The sequence below is a fragment of the Lepisosteus oculatus genome, chromosome 9 (genome assembly GCF_040954835.1).
Source record: "Lepisosteus oculatus isolate fLepOcu1 chromosome 9, fLepOcu1.hap2, whole genome shotgun sequence".
Classification (NCBI taxonomy): Eukaryota; Metazoa; Chordata; class Actinopteri; order Semionotiformes; family Lepisosteidae; genus Lepisosteus; species Lepisosteus oculatus.
Window position 1 is genome coordinate 2,833,045 of NC_090704.1, and position 27,934 is coordinate 2,860,978.

The 27,934-nt window shown below is 46.3% G+C and overlaps 1 protein-coding gene and 1 long non-coding RNA gene across 14 annotated transcripts in view; both read left to right on the forward strand.

Moving 5' to 3' along the window:
• Positions 1-2,651: 2,651 nt before the first annotated feature.
• Positions 2,652-14,867, forward strand: LOC107078338 (uncharacterized). 2 transcript variants are annotated; one of them, XR_001479284.2, is made up of 4 exons: positions 2,652-3,027; positions 3,347-3,480; positions 13,012-13,124; positions 14,194-14,867. It is a non-coding gene; the product is annotated as an uncharacterized lncRNA (long non-coding RNA). The 2 variants fall into 2 exon arrangements; XR_001479282.2 differs by lacking the exons at positions 13,012-13,124; positions 14,194-14,867 and adding an exon at positions 5,252-5,965.
• A 2,737-nt stretch (positions 14,868-17,604) lies between these two features.
• The window catches only part of ptprfa (protein tyrosine phosphatase receptor type Fa), a 222,163-nt gene continuing 211,833 nt past the window's right edge, over positions 17,605-27,934 (forward strand). For 10 of the 12 annotated variants that reach the window (XM_069193947.1, XM_069193951.1, XM_069193950.1 and 7 more), the window contains exon 1: positions 17,605-18,148. The gene's annotated coding sequence lies outside the window, so the exon portion shown is untranslated. The remainder of the gene's footprint in view (positions 18,149-27,934) is intronic. The other 2 variants (XM_069193953.1, XM_069193959.1) reach the window with 1 other exon arrangement.

The window sequence follows — 27,934 nt, forward strand, 5'->3', positions numbered from 1 at the left end:
GCAGGGTACGCCCTAGATGGAAACATTTGGAAAACCTCCCCTACAGCCCACATCACACATAGCTGTGACCCAGCTGTCTTCTCTAAAGACTTTCTTCATCCGTCTGCATCACAAATATATACTCGGGCTCCGAATTTTGAATGATTCTTGTGCAGATACAGGATTCATAGACTCTGTGATGGTCTTCAATGAAATAATAATAATAACGAAGTGTCTCTTTCCCAAATGGATGTGCTTACCCATCCGAACACTGTATCTTTCTTCAAGTTCATCTAATGCACGTTAAGGCAGATGCAGGCGGTAACCTTCCTCTCTGTCTGGTTATTCAACCACAGATCAATTCTTCTGCACCAGACACAGTAGAGACCCCAGAAATACAGGCAGGGGGTTTTCAGAGAGATCCTGTTACTTGTCTAGGAAACAAAATCCAAGACAGATGGTAGGAATTCTGTTTCTTATGTTACTTTCTACATCCAACAGCTTTTTGTATGATTTTGATGAGTTCAGGGGTAAACCCTTAATTTTACAATGGTCTCCAGCCAAACGCAGCCAAAGCAGCTTTTCTTTCAGACATGGAAGGGATAGGCATCACGTATTTGTCAAAGATACTCACTCCTTCCAGGGAACTATGGTTACAGAAGAAGTCTCTCATTATACAGGTCTGCGAGCCAACAGAAAATTCAGAGCGAGTTCAGCTGTTCCATAATTCTCCGGACAGTGCGACCAGACTCTCTCTATTTTTGAGGCTCATCCGTGTAACAGGCATGGCAACTTTGGACAAGGTTTAAGCCGAAAGTGACCATTTTTGGAAAACAGTCTTTTCCCATTTAAATGTTTTAAATTCAAAAGTCTCATTTTTGTTTGTAAAACCTAAGGTGCAAATACCTCACAGAGCGTTATTCCAAATGCTGCTTTTGTTGTGATCGAAGTTCTCCATTGGAATGCTGCAGCAGAAGCAACATTTGGCTGTGATCTCTATTGTTATGAGTCGCCGAGTATAATATTTCAACCTTCCAAAATAAGGCAGTGGCAAATTTAGCAAAAACTAAAGATGGCAAAACTTAGGCGCTAATTACATGAGGTGGTGAACAAAGTTGAGCTGAATCACAAAAGGCGACCACCTGAATTGTTGTATCCGCATGCTTTTATTCCATTTTATAAACACCTGTTTCCAAACAAGATGAAGTTAGTTAATTGCATGAGTCTCTGCTGCAGGACTGTGTGGCACATATATGATTTCTGGAGGAGTCTCCAGTCTCCTTTGAAATGTGTTTGTTGTAAGAAGGCATATTGATGAGCGGGAATTTGCAGAGTTATGCCTACTGTATGTGTCCGTTGTTAATACAGGTAGCAGCTTTAAAAGAATTGGAGTATCAAATTTCTAAAGCCTGGAATCTAAACAAAATAGAGGGAATCAATACATTTCTCAGCGCATTCTTTCCACGTTTTGTTTCAATTTGAAATAAACAACATAAAACAAAACAGGCTCATTGCGCCCAATGGCTTCTCTGGATGCGAAGTCATTACAATGCGATATCCCCGACGTCACTAGCAGCAATAAAAGGGCAACGAAATATAGGCTTCATGGCAACCGTCGGCCTGCTGGAGGTGAACTGATTTATCTGTTATTACTGCTCAGGATCCGGAGCTGCCGAGAGTTTTATCTCGCCAGGGGTGGGGCAGGCGGAGAGGTGGGACCCCCAGTTCAGGGGACAGGCTGCAGGACACCCTGAGACGGGGCGCGCTACCACAGCGGGAAATTAAACTCGGCCTGCCCCTCTCCCGAAGAGGCTGTCGTGGGCAGCACCGCCGTACGAGGAGTGAGCTGTAGATCATAAAGAGATATTAATCGGACTCTCTTCCATCGAGGAGGGGGGCCTTATTCTCAACAGGCAGGCGAGAGAGAAACGGCACATTACCAAAACGCTTAGCATAATCAACAGTAGCAGTGTGCTGTTAATTCGCGCGTCGTGCTGTGCCCCGGCTTTCACTGCTTTTTACGCCGGGAGGCTGGTTTGATTTCTGAGAGAGGGAGCAGGCACAGAGCCCCCCCCCACCACCACCACCTTTGGGAAGTCGGAGTCTGTAATGCAATCGCGCCTGGCATCAAAGGGAGAGTAGCCGAAACGGTACGCGTCACCTCGGCCTCTCGTCTCCCGGCGCTGTCTGGGATGAAAGGGCAGGCTGAAATGCCACCTGTGCTGCTCTAATGATGTGGGCTCCGCCGGCTCCCCTCTCCTCGGCACGCCAGCCCCGAGCCTTGCCGAGCTCCTGCTCATACCCGGCTGCGCTGCCCTTGCTCCAAGAAGCGCTAAGGCCCACCTAAATCCCCGCATTACCGCGGTGTAAACCTTCCTGTCGTATGAAGGCGCAGCGGGCTCTTGGAAACTGAGGCGCTGGTCGGGATAGAGCACCAAGGCAAGCGCAGACGAGAGACGTCGTCTTCAAGGAGCAGGGAAGGGGATTTTCCAAACGGATTCATGCAAGAGCTGGAATTCCTCTTAGGGCCCACAGCTCCAAACTCCCAACATTTTATTAGAATTGTGCTGAGCCAATGAGTTTGTTTTTTTAAAAAAAAACAGTCCCTGTCACTTTCAGCTAAGGAAAGGGACTTTTGTAAAACGGTCATTTGTCTTTTGGATTTAAAAAAAACATACTTTGTTAAACTGCTTTCAGCACATTCAGACTATTAAATCGCGACAGACAATACGTTTTACACCTGCCGCGCCGCTGCCGTGAGACACTGAAAGCCGGCGCGCTTATTAAAGAGACGTCCAGACAAGGAGGTGTAAGTACGACAACACTTAGAGGTGAGGTCTGGGGAGGGGCCAGGTGACATTTACATAGTTAAATCACAGGAATGATTCGAATATACGAGCAGGCAGGAGGTGAGGGAATAGAGAGAGCAGTTGTCGAGAGGAAAAGGAAAGATGACCTTTGAACGGGAGATGCGACCAAACCAGTATTACTGTCAGTCTTTTTCTTTCAGAGTATCCTGAGATACGGTTGCAGGCTCTTGGCCCCGAGGTGAGTAGCCCTTTGAATTGAATGCAGCAATTGCTAACATCTACTCCCAGAGCTTATACCACATGCGCAGATTAATAACGCAGGGGACCGATGATCATGCAGCTCTCCAGTTTCACAGAATGCTCCGAGTGTTACAATGAGGTTATGCGGTAGCGGTGGATGGACCCATCGGCACATTCTGCCAGCTAAGTCCGCCAGCAAATATCAAATGTATATATTATTTCGGTACACTGTATTGCCAGTAACCTGAAACTTATTTCATATGTTATTAATCAACGATAAGCAATTTAATTTTCCAAATGTCTCCATTGTGCCCCAGCTGTGTCCATTAACAGATCACGAGGCAGGCAGGGGTAGCAGAGGCGATCTGAACGGGCTGGGTGTTTCGCTCGCTCTCACAACCTCTGAAAGACGGCTCTGGCGATCTGCATTCCTTCATCCCGTGAGGAGTCTGTATGTATGACTTGTTACATTAAGCAATTTTAAAACAAAATGACCCTGGGAGGTGGTGTAGTATTTGACTTCATTTTATTGCTTCTCTAATTTCATTTCTGGGGAGATAAATCAGTGCTTTGTAGAGGACTATGTGCTTTGGGAACATAAAGTGACAGAATTCCATTATCAGAAAAATCAACTGTTCTTTCCAATACAATTTATATATGTTCTGAAGGTGGGATTGCAAATCTTTGAAAACATATGCCCCCCCCCCCCCCCCAGTGAATTCTACTTTATAAAGCACAGAAGTTCATACATCCATAATTAGAAGAGAAACATTTTGTGTGTGGGAAAGAGGGGAGAGGTGGGGACAAGGTGTTCAAGATTTCGATCTTGCAGCTTTTAAGTTCTCAAAATAAACAACATGCCCCGGTGATAATACTTTTCAGAGCTGATTTTTTTTCTAATTTAACAACTGCTTGAAGAACAGAAGTGTCGTAATTACGTAATCACAGACATGCACCCTTTCCCAACTCTGATGACTCTACAATTAAAACTGAACAGCTAGTTAATCCTGCACTACTTCACTTTTGCTCATGAATATGCATGCGCGTGCAAATTAAGGCCTTTGTTTGCTCCTACTGGCTTCCTGCATATGTAGAGCTTGTTATATTTCTAGCATGGGCTTATCTACAGGAAAAGCTATCTGTAGTGACAGAACTGTTACTCCTACAGTATGCGGCTGTATTGCTCTTTGTCTGTCTGTCTGTCTGTCTGGCCGTTTAACGCCCTTGTGTTCCAGTGTTATCTGCCTCATAAAGCACTGGGCTGTTTTTGTACTTGTTGGGGTTTGCACGATGTATAACAGTCCAGATTTCACCAGGAATGACAACACCACAGATAAAAGCGCCATGAAAGGATTATGGAGCGAAACTGTGGCTTAACCCTCTCGGCTGAGGGCTGACCCCCCGGCCAGGGGACAAGGAGGCCAGGACCCCCCTGCAGGGTGACCAAGGGGCAGCTGCAGAGGTGGAGAGGGGGTGGAGGTGGGAGGCAAGAGACGTGCAAGAAAGAGATAGGGATCTCGTAGGTACAGTATTTATAGCGTTGTGGGAGAGGAATGGATGTCAGGAGAGATGGCTCATTACTGACGCCTGAGTCTGACTTGGTTCTATTGCAGTAAAATCTAGACAGTCTACATCAACATCCTGATGGAAGGAGCTCAGGTTCGCCGTGCAAGGGGTGGTCATGCCAGTCAGTGATGATACTGGCCTCCTACATCACACTTTGATGCAGATGTCTGACAGCTGTACTGTTGAGCACCGATAACGCACAATGCTCGCTGCCTTCACTGACCCGCTGTCTGTGTTTATTGCGTGTATTCAGGTTCTGAAACCACAGGGAGAGCTATCTTAAAATAGCGTTAGTAGCTCAGGTAACTTAGTTCTCTTGGCTGTTGCATTGTGGAAGTGGACAATGAGTTAATTAATACTAATTTCACGTGTGAAAGTTGTTCAGCAGCTGCATGGCAGCTGTTTCACTGATTAGGGCTAATCAGCCCATCATCTCCTGTAGCATCGTATTTGGTCGAAGAGCTAAGTAATATTCATGCCCATAATTCGTTGTATCTAATCTATCTACATGTCCTACATACTGTATGTAATGGGGATTGTGGATATAATTGTTACATAATACTTCTGATGAGGACTTGAGTCTGATTTACTGTCACCTATTGCCTCGTACAGTCCCAGCACACCTGTTTTTAATGACCCCTGACTGCTCGTGTCAGCTTTCAGGGCACAGTGAGCTTGTGATGAGAAACGGAGCTGATCGGTAAGAGAGCAGATGTGTCCCGGAGCTGAATAGTGCCCATCGAGTCCCCGTTCCGACCGCGAGCAGGACGGGCACGCTTGATCCGAGCCACAAGGCCGAGAGGCGAGCAGGACGGGCAGCGTGATCGCGGAAACGCAAATGTACCGCAGCGTGGAACGACACTGGAAAGGCTGCTGGAGAGGGTACAGACGTGCGTGCAGGGTCAGGAACTCATTGGTCTGGACCACTTGTAATGAGCAGTGTCCCCCGGGACTGAGCACATGCTATCCACTTTAAATTAGACCCCAAGAGGGTGAGGTGGTGTCTGTGAATCTTTAATGGAAATAGGATTTCAGAAGAAAGTGTAGGGACCATTAAATGAAACATGTTTTTAAAGCCATGCTCTTAATTTGCATTGATTAATACACGGACACGTGACCTCATGGAGATGGATGGAGTGGCCACAGCTACTGTAGGTCAGTCCGTGAGCAAAGCCTGACCATTCGCAGGACACAGGTTAAAGTTACCAAAAACCTTTCTTAGATCTAGCAGAATCTTGTGTTTATGAGCAAGAAGCAATGAAGCTACTGTATGTCACTTAATACAAGGATTGGAGTATTGATCCACCCCAGATTGAATTAAAACAACAAGATTATAAATCCCGGATTTTAACATTTCAATTAAAATATATATCCCTCAGTTTTAAAAACATAGTAATAAAGTGTACTAAAGCTGTGTACAAAATGACGTGACAGACCATTTATTTGATCAGTCCTATCAGGTAGTCAAATGTACTGATGTACTGAAACTTGGGAACATTGCCATTATAAGAAATAACAAAATTAAAAAAAAAAACCTTCTATTTACAACAGGAAGGTTGCTGAATTCAGGTTGCTAAAATCAAGCAACAAACAGTAAATGTAAGTTCATTGCTGTCACCGTGAACCGGTTAAATGAAGGCCTGCCTATTGAATACAAAGCCTTTCTATCTTTGTAGCCATTTAGCTGCCTGTTTGTGACTTTGAGCATTAGAAGATTAGCTTTTGGGCTTTTCTGCCATGCAGCAACTCTAAAATGCTTTTACCATCTGTCAATGGATATATATTCGGAATGCAAATACACATCCAATATTAGCTCTAAGATTTCTCTTACTAATATATACATTTTACAAGGTAATTTCCTGCCGAAAATCTCTAACTGAACGCAGACCATCTGCCTCTGAGTTTTTCTGATATGAAATCTCTGTGGGATGTAGTTTGTAAACTATCACTTTAATCAATTCTTACATATTTACTACGAAATGACCTTAACTTTTTTTTTTTTACAGTAGAGGGTGATAAATGCACCACAATGGGCACAGAAGGTACAGAATATCCACTGCAGCTATCTGGGAGCACTGAGGTCAGATTGGGACGACTTCGGGAGAAGTCACCAGAATAAATATCAACCAAATGGGGATTAAAAACAATAGTGAATTCTGGACACAACTCCTTTTAATTGTTGTAACTAAAGGATCTCTGCACAGAAAGTAGAGTGTCAATAGGTTTGATCTTGTCAGCTGTTGAGACTGAGATTATAAATGCATCTGCAATTTAAACTCTTCTGGGTTTATGGCATCACGTGTTATGCACCAAAGCTTTGTTTTTAATGTGAACTGAGCTCCTTATAAAACCATCTTTCTAAAGAGATCTCAAGTCTAAACACAGACTGCACGCCACAAGCACAAAAAGCCAGAATATCAACATCAAGCCCCATCTCTTGCTCCCCCTACTGGCCAGGCCAAGATTGCATTTTAAACCAGCCAGAGTTGGAGCCTCTAACCTCCCAAAATGGCGGACGGACAAGCACACAGAGTGATCAACGCAATGTGATCGCATAACACAACACCAACGGTGATGATCCAGACAGATGTTACCCAGGGGAGTGTGTGGGGCAGGAGTGTAGCTGTGTGTTTATACTACAGGGTGTTTGTGTAGCAGCGGATGATGACATGAGCATGATGTCATCCTGATGAGCCACATGATGACAGGTCCCACAAGAGGTCATGAGGTGAAGACAATCCCTGTGTCACAATGATATCATATACTGTACTTATAGAAACCATATGAAAATACAGTACAAGATGGCGTGAATCCTGGATTCTGTTGTGATGCTTTTTAAATACCAACCACTCTGACCGTGCAAAAAAAACTTCAACTTAACTGAGGTGTTGCTCCACATCTCTTCCCCCCTTTTTATGTGTTTTGTTTTGCTGAAAGTTTGGTGCTATTTGGCAGAAACGTGTTTCGGCAGCAGGTGTCTGACGGTGAGCTCATGGCCAGCCCCACCAAGAAGTCCGTGATGCAGCAGTCCAAAGCTCCTGTCTGCCCGCCTGAGCCTCACGCTACCATCGCTATAGTGTTTGGGCTGATGGCATCTACAGTTTCTTCAATTCAGAGCCCAGGGGAGCCACAGTTTGCCCATTACAGTGAGGCGAAATTCAGCAATCTAGTTTTGTTTAGGCATTTCAAGTATACCTGCTCCATGTGTATAAACAAATGCTGTCCAGAAGTTATGTGCATTCGGGACAAGACAAGACCGAAGAAACAGAATGAGACAGAAGAAGAGGTTAATTTCAGGAAAGGAAGAACAATGTTTTGGCTGTTAAGCCTTCTTCAGGTGTGACTGTATAAGATGTCTGTGTAAAGCTAGCCTGTAGGAGCAGTGAGTTCTAAGATGACGATAGTTTATACATGACCAGTGTGTCTCCGTCTCTCTTTTATCTCAGGTCCTAACAGTTGCCCCTGGAGACCTGGAGATCATTTCTGCTGTCCTCTAAGGATTTCATAGAGATATCTAATCCAGGCCATTAGTGCACAGCTTATGAGAACATGGCTTTGCATCGAAGAAATTAAAAATTAACCAGCTAATATCACTTTGCCAATGTCTGGCTTCAGCACACAAACAGAAAGACTCCATTGCACTCCGTGAAGAATGAGAAACCCCTTCAGAGGCACTGTGGTGAGAAAATGCTGACTGAACTCTCAGGATTGAACACATGCAGACAAAGGACTAATAAACAAATCAGGGCAGAAGAAAATCTACCAAATTAAAATGTCTTTAAAACTTTAATATTCCTAATAATAATGCTTAGAATCAAGCCAATGCACTCGTTTTTAACATAGCGAGGACATGGGATTAGAATGAATGTAGAATAGGGATTTAGAGTGAGTGATTTATTTAAAATATAATTGGTATGATTGTGAGTTTGCGTGTAAGGATATGATTCTAATTAACCATCTTTTCAATTGGCTCCCTTTTCTCAGCAAACCGTTTTGGATTCTTTTTTAAATCAAATTTCTGGACAGTTCTTGGGTTGAATGGAATTTCAGACATTAGATCTCAGCTCTCTGGTTACCTGCCCCGCTCCTGTCAGTAAAGTAGATGGTACTGAGGAGCTTCATTCATCTCCATGCAAAACCAGGAGACCAAGCACTTCAGCTCTACGGGCACTGACCCACAGCTGGTTTGGGAAATGAAGAGGCATTTCTGAAAGCCACTGTGTGTCAGTGGGGTTTTCATAATGTAGTGCTATGAGGCTTGTGCCTGGCATGCTGCAGAGCTGCAGTGTGGAGTCTCTGAGGACTAGGCACTGGGCATGTGGACTGACAGGGATGAGTCACTGTCACCTTTGACTTGCACTGATCTCCTGTCATGCAACACACAGTAAATTCAGTTTGATCACAGGCTTTGCAGCCGATAAAAGCAAGACAGGGAAACAATTTAGTTTCCCGGCTTTCCTTCCAGAAGAGGGACTTTTAGACATTTACTTGGAATCGCACCTCAAGCAGACTTCTTATGAGCCACATGCACCTTCCTGCTGCTGTGCTAATGATTCCCTGGCTGCCTGACTAGTTTACTAGTTTATTCTTACAGGAGCTGCGTCAGAGCTCGGCAGCCAGGGGATCTGATTATCTCCTTGCACCTGGAAAGGAGTCTGAGTTTGTTCAGAAAGTGCTTTTGAACTCTTAAGCCACAGAGGACAAGACCACATTGAAGTGGCACAAATTAGTAACTTGCCTGGGTTTTGGTGTGGAACAGCAGGGGACCCGAAGGAGCTTGTAGTCAATATTATACTCACCAGTGGATTTGAACTCTTTAATAATTGCATGATGCATTGCCTTCTTCATTTGTTACATTTGCAAGTGCCTGTGAGACCAGAGGAAATCATGTCACCTGCATTTTGAATGTGTACTAACCCAAAGACAAAAGATGGATCATTACTGTCTTTGCCACATAATTCCCACTTGTGGTGCTTGTGACAGTATGTCCTTGGCCAAAGTTACTGTATGCCACTGCCAGAGATGTAAAATCATGTTCCTTTTCCCAGCCTACTGCATTAGATGCCTCGAGATGTCTTCTGACAGACTGGTCTGTCCTCATGTTAAATCGCCTGAGGTGCTATGAAGATGACTTGTGAATGTAAGTCTAACATAAGACCAGCTCTTTTGCCGATGAAGCGTTCTGAGTATTTCTCTGCCATTTACAAGACTTTCATCCACTTTCAACTTTATGAAACACGTTTCCATCTTTGTGATCTGAGTATTACTGCTTTAGAGCCCGTCTCATGCGCTGGACGGTGGCTGTCATGAAATGTGAGGTCGAAGTGATATTTGTAGCTCTCTTCCTTTCCAACGAGGGGATCGGAAGGAGAAGAAGCAGAGCAGGTTGGCTTGTCGCGAGACAATGTTGGAGTGACCAACCCGTTTCCTCCTCGTGGGATGAGATATTGACAATGATGGTCCCTTTGTGAAAGTATTCAATGCACAGCAGCCCATTCAGGATGGACATAGCCTTTTTTTAATGCTGTGCTATGCTGTATCGATTCGCACTTGAAGTGGGACATATATACAGTATATTGCACATACAGTATCCAGCGCTAACAGAAATGTAAGACGTCCCCACTCACAGGGATAAACCACTCCTTTCATCGCGGATTAACCCCGTGTTAGCTGGGAATGTGTGCCTGGATTCTGCGAAGGTAGCCTCTACATCGTCCAAGATCCAGCCCTCCTTGGGAATACTGGACCCTCACGCCTCAGGCTTCCTGGCACTGGAGCTGTGGTGTCCCCTGGCTACGTCCATCAGCAGATCCGGGCCGCTTTGCAGAAAGCCTGACGTTGCCTGCTGTCCTGCGACGGCCACAGCGATTTCTCTGCCCGCAAGCAAAGCGTCACTTACAACAGAGATTGACTTGGCCATCAGTTCTTGTATGGGAAGACAGCAGTCTTTCTAAAGGTTTCCTGTGGTGTACCCGGGAAAGAGCACAGTGAAGTGAAAGCAATCAGAATGAAATCACGGTAAAATGACAGTGAAGAACAGAGAGGCAGAGTACACTGTTAGAAACCGTGGCCAAGTCAGTTCAAAGATAAAAGCACTATGAAAAGCATGCAACAACAGGAAAAACAGATCTAAATGTATTGCAGGTTTGCAGGTTTATTATTTTGCTTATTGTACCAGTTCACGTTTTTTAGAAAGGTCAATTTTCTAATGAGCTGCAGCGGTGACCGTGATGTAATTATACTGACAACCATTGAATATAATGTTCAGCAGCAATGCTTATACTTGCTGGTAAACACATGCAAGCTTCCAGTTCTTATTTATCATCTTTCCTGTCACTGAACACAGGGCGTACCAGAGATGCTATTGCATATTATATTATATCAAATTATAAATTATATATGAAAGTGAAAAGCATTAATAAGGATATGTAATACTACAGAATTGTACCTATTTCAGGCTAATAAATCACACACTAGGGGCAAAGTGATACTGAACTCAAATCCTGCTCTGATGTCACAGATGATGTTCAGGTATCTGGGCCCAGCCTAGCCCAGAACACGCCTTGGCCAGTCTGTCGCAGGCCAGTTTTTCCAGGGGTTTTGCCTTGAGAGCTGCCCCTACCGGTGTTGTTAAGAGCTGAAGTAGGGGTGGTCCAGTGTTGCAGGGGCTGGGCTGGGGTCTGGGATAGGGGGCCAGAGCTCCCTTGGCTCCCAACCGGAAAATGATTCCCGCGGTGATTCCTTCCGGACGCACAGAGACTCACAGCAGTCACCCGGCACAGCGCTGGTCTTCTGTAAGTCACGGCAGAGCCCGCAGCCTGCCGAAGGAAGAGTGGATTGTCAGAGAAGCCCGTCTGCACATCCTCATTCTGCCCGTGTGGGCCCAGGAGTCGTTGTCATGAGATGGCAAAGGCGCAATTAGCGTTTCTAAACTGTCCGCATTACTAAGGGGTAGAAAGGAACGAGACCATCCACTGCATTGTTGCTATGGACGTCCTCAAAGCAGAGTGCCGAGGAGAAACACTTCTTTAGAGGGGCTTGTGGGTTTGTCACATTCTGGTGTGCTCTGCTCCTGGGTGCTGTTCAGCCCCGAACTCGGAAACACAGGAGCACCATGTGTGCGGCGCGAACCTGCTCTGCTGGCGGTGAATCCAGGGCCTCCTCGCGTCGCTCACGTCGTGCTGAGCTCCCCTCTGGAGCTGCCACACCTCCGCCCTCCTCCACCGCACCCCGGCCTGGTCTGAGCAGACGCCCAGAGAGGCCCGGCTCCCAGCTTCCCCGGCTCTCTCGGGCAGATTTTCAGCCTCGGGTCCTGGCAGTCGTTCCTCACACCCCAGAGCGTTCGTCTCCCCGCCTTCCCAGTGCTGTCGCACACTGCTACTCCAGATCGGAGCAAAACGGTACTGTTGCACGTCGGATTACGTGTGTCCAGTATGCAGGCATGTCTGGGATTTGATTGGATTGGGAGGGGATTTTGCGGTGTGATCATTTTAGCACCTTTAGAAGGTTTATGTGAGAAAACAGGATCAGCTGTGGACACTGAAAAGCAGAACATAGTGTAGTGTTTTTCATGAAGTTTGCTCTTTTTGTATTTTTCATTCTTCTCTGTTTTGCAGAGCGAGATTGCAAGGGGCTTGTGTTAGTTAAAGCCAGTAGTGTGTTTTGACATGGGGTGAATTTATTGCTCCTGTCCAGATACTGGAGATCTGAGCCATAATTGATGGGAGGGCCGGAAAGGTCAATGTCTTTGAATTGATACTTTGCCCCGTGGATGCCATTAAACGTCACAGGTGCAGGGAGGATAATACAGGCAAGGCAATTAGGCATATTCTTCCAGCAGAGGACTAAAGGACCATCACAAATATATGAACCCAAATTAAATCTTAAATTATCCCCATTGACGTGCATTAAAGGTTACATCATCATATCTCTTGCATTATTACGGACTTACCAGCTGAGTCCAGAAGGTAATTTACCCAAACAACTGGGAAGAAGAAGATGTCATCTCCTACTGCAAAAGAAATTACTTTTAATTCAGTGAGTCACTAATATAAGTAAATGCACAGCCGATAATGCAGATATTTACTTTACGATGTGAAATCCCCTTACGAAAACCTCGCTGATCAGGCATCACCCTTCAGATAAAAACAAAAAAACATTTCAAACTTAAATCTCAGCCCCAGGAAATGAATTTACCCCAGAATCGACTTAGAATAATTCCCGTACAGGATTTGCTATTGTTGAAACCAGCGGGTGTGGAGCGTAAAACTGCATATAGGCGTCGGAGGTAAACCCCTTCAGCAAGCCGAAGGCAGCACATTGGCCTGGCAGGAGACTGTCGGAAAGTCAGAAAAGCCATTTCAAGTGCTATTGTTTTTGCCTCAGTTTCAGATTGTGACATTTTTCTCCCTGCAAGGGCTGTGGAACGGAAGTGGCATTCTTAAGCGCTGAAAATATTGGTGTTTTTCGAAAATGCCGAAGAGGACCTGGTTTTTTCTAGCTGTGATCTGAACCACGGAGAAATGAAAGGTATTTACCCCACTTTTCTGCATGCAGTCCTAGAGGGCAGAGCCTGACCTGGTGCCAGCCTAACGTCTTCTCTCTGGTGCTTTGTGTCTTTCCACTAAACAAAAGAGGGAAGGATTTTCTTCCTCGCAAGCCTCGCTTTATGTTCCTTCCCACTGCAGGAAGTTCTTGGCTTTGATTTTTTCAGACTCTGAAAGCTCTTTGAATGGTGCCAAGTTGGAAGAGGCTGGCATGTCCTTAATCCTTTTCCAATTTCTGTGTCTCCTTGCTTCCTGGGAAACACCACTTGTTTGTTTCGCTTCCAAGGAATTGAAGGACGTTGAAAGTTTAGATGCCTTTGCTCTTGAGAGTCCGCTTTCACCCCGTACTCAAGCAGCTAGAGTGGTTTAAGTTGCACAACCCCATGTTACACATATAAATCTGGGTCTACAGCCGCATTAAGAACACTGTGCTGATCAGTCTTGATTGGGACCATGTTGTGTGACAAACCCCACAGAGAGGAAGCCCGGTTGTGTTTGGCTTTGGCGGCGGTATCGTGCACATTCGACATGCTCTGCTGTCCAGTGACAGGATTTTGCAGCCCTCACAAAGTCTTCTCTTTGCACGAGACACTGATGATTTACGCCGCGTAGGGGCGGCGGCTCTGTGGTCTTTTCCAGATCTGCAGGACGTGAGGGGAGCCATTTAAGCAAAGCTGAACTAATGTTCAGGCAGCGTGATATCAGGTCACGTCACTGCCAAGCAACCTGTGGGACACCAGTGCACTAATAAATGAACAGTCTAGTGAAGGGGCACACCACTGGTTGGATATCTGTCCCCGTTAGGCTGCTAAAGTTAAATTCAGAAACACCCAGACCCACGGACCAAGGTGGAACAAAGACGCTAAGGCTGTGTGCCTTCCACGCTGGTGTGCAGCAGGTAAAAAAGGATGCGCCCCCAACCTCTCATGCCTCCAAGCTGCGAAGTCAGGAGAGCCGGCGGAAAGCTCTCTGGCCACGCCTGAATGTTCTCCTCTTTGCGGCGGGTAGCAGGGCTTTGTTGTAAATGAAAACGTGTATACTGTTCATTTCAGGGGACCCCCCCCGTGTGTTTCACAGTGGCGCCCCAGTACAGCGCGGGCCTGCACCCTGCACCGTCTCCTCGGGCCTCCCTCCGGGAACGCCCTGTCGCAGGCTGGCCGGGGGAGCCCTGTTCTCCGGCTGGAGGACGGACTGAATTCAGAAGCAGGAAATACAAGTGACCTTTGGGGCGGAATCATATTTGTCACCCTGAGTTCTCACCCCGTTCGAAAGGATAAATAAAAGCCTGTCTCTTATTCTTCCCCCGGTTTTATTTGGGCGTGGGGCTGGCCAGCACTCAGGTTGTCCGCGTATGGCGTGAATTTCAGTGTGAAACCCCCAGAGGAACAGAAGGTACCCCAGCATCTCTCCCGCTGCCTCCTGCGAGGACACCATCTGCACAGGGCTGCCTGGCCCATACTGTGCTGGGCCGTTTGTCAACAGGAGAGTGCTGGAGAGTCATCACCTTAGGCACTGCCTTAAATTAATAACATTACCCTGCGCCATCATGCGTATGTCAATTCAGAGAGGATGGAGGCATTTAATTATTATTTGTAAACTGTTCCGAGATGAATAAGATTACTATGCTATGAATGGCAGGGGAATTAAACTGTCTCCTCTGCAGGCTCTAAGCGCCCCCTCCAACAGTGCAGAGAATAAATAAGTAAACATATGAAGTGTCTGGTTTATTTGTGTCTGCAGTACACTTCTGCACCATATTCAATAATGATAGAAAATAATAGATGCTTTCTGATTGAGTACAGCCACCTAAGCAGCGCCTGGCTTTCCTAGCAGATACGAGATATTCAGAGAAAATGAAAAAATTACCCCATTTTTCTTCTGAAAGATTGCAATTGGAAGGGAATAACAGATGCAAGCCGCATATCAGTGTCTCGTGTAGTGCGCCAGGCTGCTGTTTCATGTGATCATTCCTGCTCGAGTTTCAGGAAGCCGCTGAGTTTTCCTCCTCTCGCTCCTGTACAACTGGGATAGGAGCAGGCGTTTGCGGTGTGCGATGGGCCATGTGCTCACAACAGCTGGGAGACTTGTGAGTCCGATGTAACCAGTCCCCCACCTCTTAACGACAAACAAGCCGGGTTAATAGCGGTGCTCTCCGTTAGGAGCATCTACTCTTCGCGCTGTAAATTCGGAGGCATTTCAAAGGGCTGGAGAAACCTGGCTCTGTCAGGGGCTCTCTTTTGTCTTCCTCAGCCGCTGATGAGCGCTGACATCGAACAACATCGTCCCAGCAGCCTTTCGGAGAGCGATTCTTCCTGTCTTGCGCTTGGGTTGAGCACTGTTTGTTCTGATCCCACACGCTCTCTAACATCCCACTTTTGAAAGTAAGCCATCGTGCATTTTGTCCCTTTTTTACATCCAGCAGGGAATCTGACTTTGCACAGTAAGTGAATATATTTGCCAGGATACATAAATAAAAATAGCATAGATCTGAGAGAACAAGACAAAAGTCATTTTTTAAAATCTGAAGTATCGGATTCTTAGCTCGTTCGTAGGAGGTAGAGTACCTGTCTACCTGTCGCAACAACATGTGAAGACGCCCGCTGGTCTTCTGAGTGAACCTTGAATGGGTTTCATTCCTGGCACCACTATGAGCTCCAGGCTTATCATCCATGCATCCATGCTTTGATCAATCAATCGATAAATCAATCAATCACTACATTCATATATAGCCTTTTAAGCCAGAGCGTTATCAAGGCACTTGACATAAATTCTACATATAAAAATGGAAAAAAAGTCAGCAGAAAAAAAGAGAATAAGGCTGTTACTTATACCTGCATAACACTCCAGTCAATTAATCAGAATACCATGGTGTCCAGTGTCACAGGCTGATGAAGGGCCTAGCAGTGCAGAACGAAGGGAAAGACAGCTTCTGTGGAGTTGAGAGGGTCAACTTCCACCAAGGCGGTTTCAGCACTGTGGGCAGCCTGAAACCCTGAGTGAAAGTTTCCAGCCAGGAATCAGACTTTAAAGACGTAACCAGTTGGGACGCTGCTAGTACACGTTCCAACGGTCCTGCTTCAAACGGCAGCTTTGAAACAGGCCTAAAATTGGAAAAATCTGATTGATTAAAGCAAGGCTTTTTTTTTTTTTTTCCCGTGTGAAGCTTGGAGATAAAAGAACATTTGAGGTACTCCTCCTCAAAGTGCCTGCAGACCTGGCTGATTGAATTAGTAAACTGTTTAGTAGACTAAAATAGTCTAAAATCGTGTGTCTGTTAACTATTTGTTCGTCCTTACAAATGTCATTATGAATCATTTGTGATAGCATGCCTCTGTTTCCCTTCAGGAAAAGATCCTGGGATCAGTCAACTTCTATCTTCCGAATGGGCTGTATGAGCCCAACAGCCTCCCATAACTCTGCCTTTAACTGGAACAGCTGAACATGCCAACAGAAGTATTGTGCTATCACCAGTCTCTTCACCAGTCCAGTAAAGCTACAGTACTTCACAGAAATTGATGGGCCCTTACAGAGCCTTACAGTCCGATTTCTCCAATTAAAAGCGATGAAGCATTGCAAGGAAGAGTGGAGAACAGGGGTTGACCTTTACGACAGACAGGGACCCCGAAATACACTATTTGCCCCAGCGTAAGAATTTCACAAAGCAATTTACCCTATCTGCGTAAAAGACAGAGCATCTTTCCCTTGTAGTATTTAGCGAAATTACATCCCTGGCGGAGTTATAATTGAAGATCTAATGATCCATCAGACATCAACGAACATCTATCTCATTTGCAGTCGCTTTTTTTATGTTCTTTTTAGGAGAGAATGTGTGAGCTTCTGTGTGTTTTTTGTGTGGCTTGCTGGTGTTTTTATAGTTCCAATGCCAAAAAGAAGAAATTCCAACCCCACTCTATCGATGATAATAATAATAATGGTGCAATATTACATTATTTAATTACTGATAGAGCTATTTAAGAAAAAATTGAAAAGTGAGCGAACAAGTCACATCCGTCTATCTCTCTGATAAACAAGGTTGGTTTTTTTTAAAAAAAAAAAAGATCCCCGAATGCATTCCTGTATTTGAGATAGTCTAAGTATTAAGATAGAGACCTATAAATAGACGTCCCCTTCGGGGGATTTTAAAAAAAAAAGGATCCTTTTAACGTGCCAACACGGATACAGCCCGCACTCTGGAGATGTCAAAATTCCAGCCGGGCGAAGAAAACCTTTATTATACCTTTTTTTTGGTGTGTGTGTGTGTCAATGGCAGCTCGCCTAGTTCCGTTTTTTTTTTTTACCGGCCGGCCGGCCGGGGGTCACCTGCGAGTCTGCCGAGGACGCGAGGGGGGGAATGCCCGAGCGCTTCCGGAAAGAACCGAACGGCGGTCGGCGGCGGCGGCGGCGGCGGAGGAGGGGGGGGGGGAGCGCGCGCCATCCGAGCGGCCAACCTGTGCGTGAGGAAGAGTGAGCGCGAGGGAGAGAGGGAGAGAGAGCGAGCTCCAGCTCGAGCCTGAGCCTGAGCGCGAGCGAGCGAGCGAGTGGGAGAAACTCGGAGAGACCCGCCGCGGCGAAGGGGGAGATTATAACGGCGGCGGCGGCGGAGAGGAAGAAGGAGATTTTTTTTCCCCCCACCTTTATTTTAAAAAAAAGAAAAGAAAAAAAGCCGCTTCTCGCTACCGCCCCTTGAAGCACCCACCGATTTCACGACAGTTAACCACCCCCGGGGATTATACGCGAACTTCGGCGGCGATATTGTACTTGTGAGAGCGGACGCCCCTGTGTGCTCGGTGCGGGAGAGGGAGAGGAGAGGAGAGGCTGGGTTTTTCTTTTTTTGTTCCTTGAATTTGTTTGTTGTTGTTGTTGTTGGGAGAGGGGAAAAAAAAAGAAGAAAAAAGCCGGATTTAAAAAAAAAAACCCCAAAACGAACCCAATACAGGCTTTGAAATACACGCTCCGAGCCGGGCGGCGGCGGCGGCGGCTGGGGAGAGACATGCCCACGGAGACACGGTGAGTTTTTCACTCCCCACGCAACACTCTCCGCTCGGTCCCGGTTTTCCAAATTCGCGATCGTTTTGGTTGAAGAAGAAGAAGGAGAAGAGCCGGGGGGGTGTCACACTGGGGCGGAGGACATCGCGCTGGGATGCTGCCTGCTTGTTGTGTTGTTGTTGTTGTTGGGTTTTGTTAAAATAGTTTTTCTCTCCCCCCCCCACAGTCTCTTCTTCCCCGGAATAAAACGTGCTGCCTTTTTGTTTTTATGAGGTGGTGGTGGGGGTATTCACACATGCAGAGAAAGAAAGACAAACTTGTGAAAACAATTGCAGAGGGGGTTGGAGGTGGGGGCAAGTTTTTTTTTTTAATTCCTCTCACGTTACGGCTGGTCCCAAACCCCCACCACCACCACACACACACACGTTGTTGTAACGGATCGGCGGGGCCAGAGCCGTGTTTCCTCCGCCGCCGCTTGCGAACAGGTAGTTTTTTAACAGAAAATCAGAAGTGCCTCTGTTTGCTGTAATTTAAATGTCACGGGTGGGGGGTTTGGGGAGGAGTGTGTGTGTGTGTTTGTGATGGTGGGGAGGGGGAGAGGTGTCAAACTTGAAACATCTGGTCCACCCTGTGCAAGAGCACTTTTGTTTTTTTTTAAAAAAAAAACCGCTGATCCACACCCTTAGATCTTAAATAGCCCCCCTCTCTCCCTCCTCGTTTCTTTTTTTATTCCCTTGAATAAGTTATTTCCGTATCGATAATCCAGGTGATGGGGAGCGTTACCTGGAGGTGTCGTTCTGCAGCGGACTGGGGGGGATTGACGAGCTGACCGTGTGGATTGTGTTCATGGCCAGGCTGGGAGACGTGTGGGTTGATTTCTTGTGGTGCTGGTGTTGTTGTTGTTTTAATTCCTAAAGATTAGGTGTGTGTGTGTGTACATGACGTGCGCTTGCACCGCCGCCGCGACTCCAGTCAGCGATAGCCGGGTCCTCCCCAAGATTGCGTTTTGAATCCCGGCACAGTTTGTTTGGGCAAAAGCGTGTGCATGTGTGTGCGTGTGTTTATATCAAACGCGCACCAGGCGTTTCTCCCGTGCGCCGTGTGCGATGGTGTCTCCGGGTGCTCATCCGGCCCTGGAGTGAAACTGCCGGGGATCTGTGGCGCTGGCCGCAGGCTCTCGGCTCCGGCCGGGGGGGATAGGTGCTCTCGGCGGGACTGAGCGAGTTTCAGGGAGCGGAGAGACAGGTGCAGCACAGCCGGTCCGCACCGATGCGACGCCAAATTTTATTTTTCTTTTATCAAAAAAAAATGGGTTGAAGTACAGTTAGGTGCGCTTGCTGGAGAGGCAACGGCGCGGAGCATCTGAAATCTCTCATTTGTCTGGGTTTTTTTTTCTTCTCTCCTCCTTCTTCGGGTTAATGTTTTCCTTAAGATAAGAAGGAAACTTGTTCAGGTTGGAAACTTTGTGTTTTTTTATTTCTGGTCTTGTGTGGCGGATATCTCGCCCGAGTGAAATATTGACATCTTCTAGCTGGGACGTTTCCTTTCTGGAGGTGCCAATTGGCTTGGCAGCTGTAAAGCCCATCTTTACTTGATCCGTGTCGTCTGAGAAGAAGCTTTTGCTCTTTTGGGCGAATTGCAAGAAGCCAGAAAGCGTTCACTGAATTTCAGGCGCTTATCCATTAATGAATGAATTTATTTATTTCTGTCTCTGGCGCACACGCGTGAAACCCCAGACGGTTTCCGTTGCAGGGGTTAACCCTCCCCCGAGTTGTCGTGGGTGACGGACACGGGAGCAGATCGCGAAGGATGCTTTTGTGTTGTGCACAAAAAGACCTCAGAGCTCAGCTTCTTGTGCCTGGTCCTGTTTGCAAGTTTCTTTCGTGTGGGGGGGGACAACCAACCACCAGCCGGCGGTAGATAACGCCTGATCTTTTGGTTTCGTGATTTTTAGAGGAGTTTGAGGAACGGGGGAGCCCGCAGCTCTCCTGACGTGTCGTGTGAAGCCCGCAGGCGAGGGGAGGGGAGGGTCGATGCGGTTTCTCGCCGGGCGAGCGCGGCTCCGGTCGTGCAAGACGGCTCAATCGCCGGGGGGGGGTTTGGAAACGCGCTGCCTGCGGGGGAGGCCGGCTGGGGGGGCGCGTCACTCAGCGCTCTCGGTTCCGGCTCGGAGAATCAGGGTGCATGTAACAAGGATGAAGTAGTAGTAATGATAAAAACAACAAAAGTTCGGGGGGGGGTCGGAGTAGCGGAAAGAAGCGTTAAGATTGATCGATTGATTCGCAAGTTTGTCTTTTTTTAGAGGGAGATGGACGCCGGTCAGATCCAGCCGGTGCTGGAGCCAGCCATGCACACTGAATGCTGTAGTTTCCCCCCAACCCTCTAGGAAAAGCCTTTTGGGGTGGATCTCGGACTTTTTTCTCGGGGTGGGGATTAAACCTCTTTATCCCATTTGCTTCCCGGTGGTGACGGCAGTGCGAGGCTCTCCGCCGTCGCTGTTTTCGTGAGGCCCAATCGGAGGTTTTTCGCGTCTCCCGTGGGGGACCCCCCCTCTCGGCGGCAAGGTGTCCGAATGAACTCTGTCCGTCTGTGCGCGTTGAGAGGACCTTGACGTTGTGACGGTGAATATTGAAACAGTGTTTGTAAAACACGCACACGAGGGAACCCTGTTTGGAGCGAATGGCTGGTGCTGTTTGGGCCAGTGAGGATGAGGGAGCGGGGAGAATCTGTGCGCTGAAGTGCCTTAGACGGCTGTGATAACAGCAGTGATTTCCCTACAAGAAAAGACAACAGGGATGCCGAGCTGAGCCAAAACAATGTACAGCCCTTCCAGCGTGAGACGTCTGAGTTTCTGGGGTTGTAACCTGTAGTTCAAAAAAACGCACGTGTGGGTGTATTCTTTAACTTTTTTGAGAGCATACGATCATAAAAAACACATCGACACCTTTTGATGAAAGTGATGATGTGTGTTTTAGAGCAGGCAGTTGCAGTCCTCTTCCTGGAGAGTTACAGGGCCTTCTGGTTTTCAGTGACTTTTATTGGACCAATTACCTGCTTCATTAGCCTCCCTGCTCATTGAATATTTAAAGCCAATAAAAGCTGGAGGACCGTGTCTCTCCAGTCCGAGCTTGGGATTGCAGGCCCCTGGATTAGAGAGCAGGATGCAGGAGGGTTGGGAAGAACTCGCACCTGCGTGGATCAGGGAAGATGGCTGAGAGCAGCCATCAGTCGCCACGCAGAGTTCTCAGGTGGCGTCAGGAGGGTTTTCTGCTTCTCTGTCCATTCCCCCCCGCCTGTGTCTTCCTTCCCACTGGTCACCCTCTGAGAGCACGTGCTTTTCAGCCATCCTCCTTAAAGGGAAGGGCTTCAACGCACACAGTCCTCTGCCCCAGACCCTCCAGCCCCCTCGCTCTCCTTTCTTGCACATGTTGTATCCCGGCCACCCCTGCAGTGGAGGGCCTGGAGGAGCCTTGGGTGGCAGGTTGCCTGGGTCTTACAAGCTGAGAGGCCGAGAGGTGGGCAGAGGAGATACATTCCCTGTATAATGTGAGCAGGTCTGAAACCAAGGTCTGTGGACAAGAAAACTGCTGCGGGTGCCCTGGACATCCAGTTAATGTCCCACATTTGTGCTTGATGGGAAAACTAGGCATTCCCTCTTAATAGTCGTGCTCAGTGCGGTTTTGGGGTCCACAGGAAACCTTTGAAAGTCTGAGGAACGTTTATCATCCAGCCGCCAAGGTTTTGAATGCACAAGGACTCGGCCACTGGTGGGTGTGTTAATGTATGCTGGAGATATGAAGACTGGGAGTGCTCAGCACAGAAGAGTCGGAACCGGCAGCCCGTCACTGCTGGCTCTCGGTGCGCCGTGGGCCCGACTGGCCCGTGTCCCCGCTGGGGGGTGCAGCTGGCGCTCTGCGTGTGCCTTCGCAGGCCAGCTCCCTCGAAGCCGGGGCATCTGTTTTCTGCTTCTGCCCTTTCTGAACTGTCCCCGGTCCTCCTGGTGGCTCGGCTCTCACCGGTAAACAAAAGATATATTTCGCCTGCACTAATTAGCACCGTTTCGCCTCTCTAGTCCGCTGTTCCCACTCACTGAAGAGCCACTTAGCAGACGTCTCGCTCAGCCACTCCAGCGATGCTCGCTCGCTCCTGCCTTTCACCTTGATGAATTAGGTGTAATTTTAAGCGCGTGTGGGAGCGTAAACATTTTAGGATGAAGAGTTCGACTTATTTATTTATTTTTGCCGGGATGTCGTGATCCTCACACGCAGGGCAGTGAAGAGTGGCATGGAAGGTCGCCCCCAGAGAATTTTATGTGGAAAGGGGCAAGCTGGCTGCTAGGGTAAATGCGCCAGTTGATCAAAACCAGATTTCCCATTACAGTTTATTGCCGGTGGCGTTATAAATTGTTAACACTGATGTTTTACATGTTGTGCCCCTATAACGTTAAGTGAAAGCAGAAGTTGGGTTTAGTAAAAGCTGTTTATTTCAGTTAAAGCCACATTTATGTGCATTTTTTTATTTCTCCCAGAAGTCAGCTTTTTCCAGGACAGGCTCTTCTTGCGCCATTGCCTGACAAACACTTGTGATAGCAATAATTATTGTAATGAAGAGTAACGGCATGCTGTTATGCTGTCTGCGGATTGTCCTGTTTTCAAGAGAGAGAGTGGAGCCGACGTTGAAGAATTCTTAAGCACCTGAAAACGAGATCACGGTGTTGGCTGTTAATTCTTATCTGAGCATCCCTTTTAAAAAAAGCTGTAGTTCCAACAAAAATGAAAGAGAAAGAAGCTTTTTTTTGTAAATGATGATAATGAAGTGAAATATGAAGAAGAAATCCTAACGGAATCCTTTTCTTTTTTTTTTCTGGGAGACCTTCCACACTTGGTACATACCCCACCTCAAGCACTTAATCTCTGAGATTTTATGGGTGGAAGCTTTAAAGCTTTCAGAATTACAGGGGCTCTATGAGACATTTTAGGTATAATGTTCTGATGAGTTATGTGTCTAGTTCCTTTTTTAGGATGAGGTATGGCAATAAACAGTACATCTTACTGTGAACTAGAGTACTCCTGAAGCATTGGTTTTTATACATTTATTACACTGGCTTTGAATAATGTGTTTTATTGTATTATGTTAATTTAGTGCATAGAAGCAAGGAAGCTGATGTTTTCATTGAAAACACCGTTTTCTATAACTGGATTTGTTGTGGTTTCAGTTCTGTGTGGTTATTTTTTATGTCAGGAAGCAATTGCACAGAAGATCAGAGATTTCGTAGCCTCACAATGATAATGACGTAACCAGATATCATTCAGAGATCAAGCTGATGAGAACGATGCTCTCTGTGTTCTCGTTAGCATAGGTACAATTGTATGTCTTAAATGTCTCTCTAATGAAAATTAATTAAAAATAAAACCTGTCGAGGACACCTTTGCAATAACCCTGAAATTTTAAGTGGTGCAAGGAAGCAGTTTTGGGAACACATTCACTGGACAATGGGCAACAGGATTCCAGGGTTAAAAGTCAGCCACCAAGGACCCTGTTTTTCATGTTTCTGACACACTGTGACCTTAGCCCTTGTCAGCAAAGGTCCGATTGCACACAAAGGCATGGGAATATGCTGACTTTGAGGTGAAAAGGCAACCTGCTGTAAATAGAAATCCTGTCTCTGAGATTTGTCTGGGAGATTCCCGCAGTATTCGTTGGACCAAAAAAGCTTTAGGGCTGAATTGTGGATGTTACAAGTAAGCATCCATACCTGCAGAGAAATGTGCCCCTCTAAACGTTTGACAGGGGTGCTCAACCCCAAGTCCAAGCAGCGAGTGTGACTTTCACTGTCCCTTCCAGGGCCAGCTGTCTACAGCTGCAACACGCTGCACAAATGTAATGTTCGGAGTTGTTGATATAAATCATTAATGCTGTGCAGCCATTCTGAGCATTTAATGCAGAACTGAGAAATCCCCAAGGTTCCAGAGCTGTTAAAAAGAGTAGTTCCTGCTGTTCGTTCTCGTGGATTGGTTACTTATGTGGGGAAAGCTGAAATAGGTAAGCATTTAAGATGTAAGAAGAAAAGGTTTGTCCGGCTCATTTGGGTTTTTAGGCTGCTGTGCAGGCTTGTTACGAGTGGGGTGTGTCTTATCAAATGAGATGAGCCTCTTATCTCGTGACGGTTTGCTAGTGCGAACATGGTAATTGATCATTCGGGGCAAGAATCCATCTTGCATAAAATATGTTTGTGTGTGTGGGGGGGGGGGGGTCCACGTTAGACACGTGGGTATACAAGAGCTGAAGACCCCCCCCTCGCCTCCGTGGGGTGGACTGTGAGAGAGTAAAGAACCCGTTCCCATGTCAAACATTTCCCAGTGGCCAGGGCAACAGGGTGGCTAGGTGTGGCCTGAGAAACCATGTGAAAAATTCACTGGGCAGCCTCGAGTCCTGTTTGTCCGCAACAGCAGATTGTTATAGTTTGAAGTGTTTTGAAAGTCTCACCCCCTCCCCATCCCCCGCGAGATTTTAGATTAGCTGCGTTTCTGCCCGGCTGCTCTCGCAGTCATGGCTGCGTGTGAACTGTTGGGGCTACCTGCGATTGCAGCGAGTGGGTGAGAATGCATGTGTGTTTCAGCGGGGGCTCCGAGGGCATCTGTGTTGTCGCCCTTTTCGAGGTCTTTTTAGTGACGCTCTGGTAGCCGTGTCACAAAGCATACCGCTCTGTCATTTATTATGATAATGGATGTGCGTGTCGCTAATGATATCAGTTTTAACATATTTGATTTCTGCAACAGCAATTTATCATTATTTACAATAGCGTTGTATAATTCCTCTGTTATGTTGGAGGGTTTCCAACAACGATTTTTTTCCAGTGTGGGTTCTACAGTAAGTATGGGAAACTAGTGTTCATGATGACGGACAGAAATCGTTGCCCTAGCGTTTTTTTTAACAGATCATTGTTTGAATTGATTTGATTTAACATTGCATTTATTTGCCAACTCGTTTATTGTGTGTTCTTACAGATCAGGATTTCTAACGAGACTGGCTCTTTCAGCCTTCCAATTGCTAGGAAATACTGTGCGTCTCACAATTTTGGATGTGGATGCCGGTTGCCTGGTCATGTTTTTTCACGGTGTGGTGGTTAAAGTGTTCTGATCAGTTGTGAAATAAGAGCCGCAGCATGAAGCCTCCTGCAGGAAGGAGTATCTTTCCCTGCAATGGATTCGACCTGTTTGCCGAGGTTAAAATTTTTAAATGAAAGTGAACTGTAAAGGCTTCTTTACTTTATCTTTGTCAGTGTTGTCCGAGATATTGATGCTTTCCAGCGACAAGCATAGCACTACCCAGTGGGTTCAACCTTTCCCTTTGCCATTCCAGAAGCAAATTATTTTTGTAGGAAATTAACATTTTTGTTCTCTCCCGCGGGACAGGTTCTGTCAGGGTGTGAGGCAGGTCGGTATTGGCCACGGGGCTTGGCAGGTGCTTTTGTCCTGCTTGGAGGAGGGTTATTTTCCAGTCGGGCAGGTCTTCCCGATGAATGTCCCTGATTCAGAGGAAGGTAACAGGAGCTCTCTCCCCTTCTGCGCCCAGGCTGTGCAGGAATGCCTCGCCAGTCATTGGTAGCCATGGCGTTTTTTCATCTTCAGAATCCATTGAGCGGTTTCATCAAATCAATCACTGTTGTGTGCAGCTATGTCAATGTTTTCTCCTAATCTGAAGAGCTTGCTGTGGGATTGTTGGGATACTGACTACAGCCGAGCTGCTTCCTGTCCCTTTATGAGGATTTTGAATATTGACTTTTTAGTTCCAAAATCATGGCAGCTTTCACTGAGCGTGTTCTGAGGGATTGGCTTTCTGGATTTGGGTTTCGTTACTTTACCCCCCCCCCAAACGTGCTTTAGTTTTCTTGGATGACTTTCTGGTTGAAAGCTCATCGTTTTTCTCCCATGCTAGTGAGTAGGAAAGCGGATTCTCAAAAACCTGCTCTAAAATGAATTGTGAGAAGAGAGGTGTTGAGGAACCCTGTTTGGCAGAATCATTTGTTTTTCAGCTAGTTTTCCCTATTCAGTTAATAATTTTAACCCCCCACCCCCTTTAAAAATGACTAAGCTAAGCACAGCCATTGGTGATGATGGTAGGTTGAAACCAGCTATTCTCTAGAGACTCGCTCTGTTAAGATATATTATAGATGCATTTATTTAGCGCATGTTTGCTATGTTTATTTTAAAGGCAAGTGTAATGCTTCCTTAAGGATAAGAACTTGGCGTTGGTGTGTTCCAGTTGGCCTTAATCTGCTCGTTCTCTGAGCACCTGTGCCAGGTTATTGTGTGCCGTGTCAAGGGTGCTGCTGATGGCGTCTCCTGCGCAGTCCTGAAGCTCTGCCATGTGAGCTTGGCTATTACGATTCTTTAATAATTCATCCTGAGGAGGAGGGGGGACCAGTTCTCCATGGCGCTCCGAGAGAAATCTGAGCTTGAAATCGAAAAGGGTGTAATCATTTTGAAATGGACTTAAAAAAAAATTGGAGCCAGTTTTACCCTGAGCTCTTGCTCAGATATTAAATCTTCAGCACAGCAAAAAAAAAAAAGCACTGCAGCTGGAGAATTGTTTTAAGTTGGTAAAATTTAATTTGCTGCTCAGGGCGACTCGAATAAGGACAAAATAAGCTATGTAGGCCATAGTGACTTTTGGATAGTGTTGAAGACTCTGCACCTTATCGAACCTAAACCATCGCTAATATTTTGCACAAGGTGCATTTATTAAAAACAAGTTTTAAAACATGAACAACTCTGTCCTTTGCATGGTTTTGCGTGCTTGATAGAAAAATAAAATGGCAGTAAAAAAAATGTGTGCATTAACTGAAATGACCAGAATATGCAGCTTGTTAGCTCATTCTCTTTGTCTTTTTGTTGATCAAAATATAGAAAATGTGCCTGGTGCTTTTATTTAAACAAAAAATATACCAATTATTCCTGGGGTTTAGGATTGCATGGGAATGCCAATGTTGTTCTTCAGTGGTGAGGCGTGCCAGGCATTTTCTTTTATATCTTCAGGCTAAATCTCCTAATTAGAAGTTTCCTAACTCATCTTGAGCTCCTTAATGGTTGTACTTATTCAGTGAAGGGCATACAAATGCCTGAGTCTAGGGAATCTCCCTTTGTGTTGTTTTTTTTTTTAATTGAAAAGCTAAATTGACTGACCTACAGTGTCCCTAAGATTCCATCTATAAGCAATTGAGGAGAAGACCAGATAAACCATGTCAGGGAAAATTCATTAAGTAATGTTCTGGTGAAATGCCATTCCTTTGCTTTGAGGTAGACACCCCCAAATGCTAAATAAATTCCCTTTTGTACTTTTGCAGCAAAGCACAGCAACTGCAAATGAAAAGGCGTAAAGAGAAGGGTTGTTTAAAATGTTGAAGTGTGTTTTGATTGTGTGGCAGAAGACAGAGCTGTAATGCCCCATTGCCTGGATTGTTTTAAAAAGCTGTACAAGGTAGGCGAATGTGCGCTTTTGATACAGTTTACTTTGAATAATTTTTATATGTACCACCATAAATTGTACAGTGATTTTTTTTATGAGGGCCTTTCTCTCACCCTTCGTACGTGCCACATCCTATCTGTTAAAGAGGCACTGTCAGCTCAGACGTCTGGAGTTCCTGCATCCAGGAGGGACTGCACTCGGGCCAAACGGGATATCTCCCAAAATGCTCAAGCTGTGCAATTGCTTGAGCTCCAGAACGTCCTTGTCCGTCAAGCACAAGGGGGCGAGCGCTCCAGGGTGGAAGATGGCAAGCATTTACATAACATAAAAAACGGGAAG